The sequence below is a fragment of the Zea mays genome, chromosome 9 (assembly GCF_902167145.1).
Source record: "Zea mays cultivar B73 chromosome 9, Zm-B73-REFERENCE-NAM-5.0, whole genome shotgun sequence".
In the NCBI taxonomy this organism is placed as follows: Eukaryota; Viridiplantae; Streptophyta; class Magnoliopsida; order Poales; family Poaceae; genus Zea; species Zea mays.
The window spans coordinates 80,617,775-80,621,572 of NC_050104.1; the positions used below are offsets into that span (position 1 = coordinate 80,617,775).

The 3,798-nt window shown below is 53.5% G+C and overlaps 1 pseudogene; it reads left to right on the forward strand.

Moving 5' to 3' along the window:
- The first annotated feature begins 1,747 nt into the window (after positions 1–1,747).
- LOC103640030 (C2 and GRAM domain-containing protein At1g03370-like) lies at positions 1,748–3,309 on the forward strand (annotated as a pseudogene).
- The last annotated feature ends 489 nt before the right edge of the window (positions 3,310–3,798 follow it).

Below are 3,798 nucleotides of genomic sequence, written 5' to 3' on the forward strand. Positions count from 1 at the left end.
TCGACCACCGAGATGGGGAACACGTCCTTGACTATGAGCGTGTTCAAGGCGCGGTAGTCGACACAGAAGCGCCAGGAACCGTCTGGCTTCTTGATGAGGAGGACCGGCGAAGAAAACGGAAAGTCGCTGCGGCGGACGATGCCTTGCTCGATCATGGCGGCACACTAGCGCTCGAGCTCGTCCTTGTGAGCCACCGGGTACCTGTAGGGGCGGACGGCCATCGGCTGGGCGTCCGGCTTGAGGATGATGCGGTGGTCGTGCACGCGCTTGGGAGGTAGTCCTGTAGGCTCGACGAAGATGTCCTCGAAGGTGGCCAAGAGCCCATCCAGAAGGGGCTCGCTGGCTGTGGTGACACTGAGAGTCGGTGGACCTGGTGTCGGGACGCTGGACCAGCAAACGGTGCGCCCTTGGTGCTGGAATGTCATCCTGCGGTTTGCCAAGTCCCAGATGATGGGTCCCAGTGCGCCCAGCCACCATGTGCCCAGCACCACATCGTAGCCCGCCAGCGGCATCACGAAGAGGTCGGCTGGGAACGATGCGCCGTCGATGAAGAGAGGTGCTGCCTTGATGACGCCCGCGCATGTAACACGTTCGCCGTTGGTGACCATGGCCGTTAGGCGGGGCCGTTGGTGCAGCGGTAGGCCAGAGTGCCGGGCCACCGTCTCCGAGATGAAGTTGTGTGTGCTGCCGGAGTCTAGCAGAGCAACCAGCGACGTTGGCCCAAGCTCGACCGCGACCTGCATGGTGTTGGCGATGGGGACCCCGGCCAAGGCCTCAAGGGAGTAGATGGGCGCCTCAGCTTCCTGGTCCATGGCCCCTGTAGCGTCGTTGGCGTTGGAGAGCTCCACTCCATTGATGAAGAAGATACGGCGTCAGGTGCGGTTGTGGCCACGTGTGTACTTCTTGTCGCAGTTGTAGCGAGAGGCCGAGACGCTGTCGTTCTGCCTATTCCGCTTGGGAGAGGCGCTTCATTGGAGGTGGCGCTGAGGCTGGTTCGTGTGCTGGCGGGACGAGACAGGGCTGAGGGCCTTGCGGCGGTGCGCGCGGCGCGGCCCGAGGCGGTGGCGATACTGGCGTCAAGTGCGCGATCAACTCTAGTTGGCGCGCCAAGCTCATCGCGGCTGCTAGCGTGTGCGGGTTGTGGATGCAGACGACGTGGCTGAGCGAGGGTAGCAAGTTGCCTGTGAAGAGTTGGACCCTTTGTGCTTCCTCCAGGCGCCCGGCGCGGGGAAGCCGCGCCTGGAATCGATCTTGGTACTCCGTGACCGACCCCGTGCGCCAGCAGTCGGAGAGCTCGAAGAGCGGTGCGGATTGGAGTGGTGGTCCGTACCAGAGGTTGATGAGTTTGGTGAAACGGCGCAGGATGGAGTGCGCTCGTCCTACTGGACTTGGATCCACCACATTTGGGCGCCGTCCTCCAGGTTGTACCCTGCCATCCAGACCTTCTCCTCTTCCATGATTCGTTGTTGGTGGCAGTACGATTCACACCGATTAATGAAAAGGAGGGAGTCGGACTTGCCATCATATTTGGGGAAGTCGAGCTTCTGGAAACGTGGGGGTGGCCGGTCGGTGTTGCGTTCGCCCGCGACTTGCTTGGAGCCGGACAGCTCGAGGATGGCCCTGGCGTTGGCCTTTGCGGTCGCCAGAAGGGCCCTAACGCTTTCGGCGAGCTGCACAATGGTGACCTTGAGCTCGCTGGTGTCGTCCATGGACGCAGCACAGGAAGCGGCGAACGATGATGTGGGGGATGGTGGCGCAGCGGCGGGGCGTGATTCGGCTGGAGGTGGAAAAGTGGAACACGAAGGAGAGGATCGCCTGGATCGTGATACCAGGTTGTCAAGTGTCTTGGCTCCCAGGGTCGCCGGACCACGACTACATAACTCATAGTCGCGCTCTAGGCCTCACCATGAGGTTATACCCCTCTGCTGGTGGCTTGAGAACGGTAGGAGAAGAAGGAGATTAGAGATAAAGTGCTTGCTGCCCTTCTAGCCGGTTGGTGCAGCTTTTATAGCCCAAACGGCCGACCAATATGGAGGGCAAACCCCTTCCTGATTCTAGGCTACAATTTTAGTAATAGAATTCCTACTTTCCCTCTTATCTCTTGCTGCAGAAGGAAACCACTTTATTCTAGGAAAGGGATATCCTACTTCCCTTCTTAGGCTCTGGCTCCTTTCCTACTAGATGCTGACAGTATCTTTATTGTAGGACTGCTTTCCTTCTCAGCTGCTGGCATCTCCCAGCTCGCGCGCGCCCAGCATGTTCTGTAGAAGGAAACCACTTTATTCTAGGAAAGGGATATCCTACTTCTCCTTTCCTACTAGCTGCTGGCAGTAACTTTACTGTAGGACTACTTTCCTTCTCAGCTACTGGCATCTCCCAGCTCGCGCGCGCAGCATGTTCAGCTACTCGGCGTGTGTCACAGGCGCGCCTGTACGTGCGACCGTACATGACACAAACTCTTATACTTTTAATTTCATGTCAACTATTCTTATTTCCAAGAACAATTGGGATTTATTCAAGCATGTTTGGGAGCAAAACAAAATTTTACTTTCTATGGGAGGATATTGAAGACATACAAGGAATACCTCAATCAATATCATCATGGAGTCCATCCATTATAATAACTCTTCACAAAGGTAGAGACATGGATGCAAAACATGGACAATGGAAAGCTTAAGTTCTGCTTGCAGTCTTTTGCATCATTTAGTGTGTCCAATAGGTAAATGCTCATCTTTCTTAAACACATGGAGTATGTATAATATGGCTCTTATGAATCAAACTCTGGAAATAACTTTGTGTCACAACTAATAGTGTCTTGATTCTTGCAATATCTTTTGCATGATTTATATGGTTTTTTCTAGAATAAATATTGTTTGTTCTGTATAGGACAATAATGGCATTATGGAAGGCAAGATCTCTGAGCACAGAGATTAATGTACAGCTTGCTGAAGAGCAATCCCAAATTAACACCCTTCAGAGTGAGTACATTGGGGTCTTTGTTGGTATTGAGGAAGCCAAGAGCCTTCATATGACCAATGTAAGTTTCGGTGACTTGTACAGACCATGGCAAATCTAAATGTACACCTGCAGTCCTGCACACAAGTTAATTAACTACCTACATTGTGTTCCATCATGAGTGGTTGAAACTGACATTCATGTATCTCTTGCCAGATGGTCTCGATTATGGAGGTGTTTGCAGGAGGATCTTTGGAAATGAAGGTAATGGAGAAAGTTGGATGCCAGAAGTACTCGGCACAATGGGAATCAGATAAATCAAATGAGTACCATTATAGATGGAGCAAATGCTGAAATATTTGCTTTAGTCTATGCGCACATAGGTAAGTTTGTATTGTTTGGTCGGCTGGTGACTTTTGGCTTGTTAATTTTAGTTTTTGGGTGGTATCCTGGCTGATGAGTCTCAGCTTCTATCTGCAGCATTCACTTGCTATGATCAGGTTTCAGGCATATAGATTATACTACTTCTCATACATATGGATCAAACTATTGTTGGCGCTGATTCGGACGCCAATCACTGCGCTGAGAACCGGCGGTGGTGCTCTCTGTACAGGCGCAGACGGTGCGTGGCCAGGGACCGAACGGTCCGCGGCCTGGTGTAGGACTCGGGTTCCCTACCTGACGGGCTAGGCAGTCCGTGCCTATAGGACGGACGGTCCGCGCGTGCGCAGGGGCAGCGGAGTTCGCCGATGACGCTTGGATCTCGCTCCCAGGAGGGACCCCGTCAGGGAGGAGAGATCCTAGGTTTTGTCTAGGGTCGGCAGGCCGACCTAGTCACCTCTA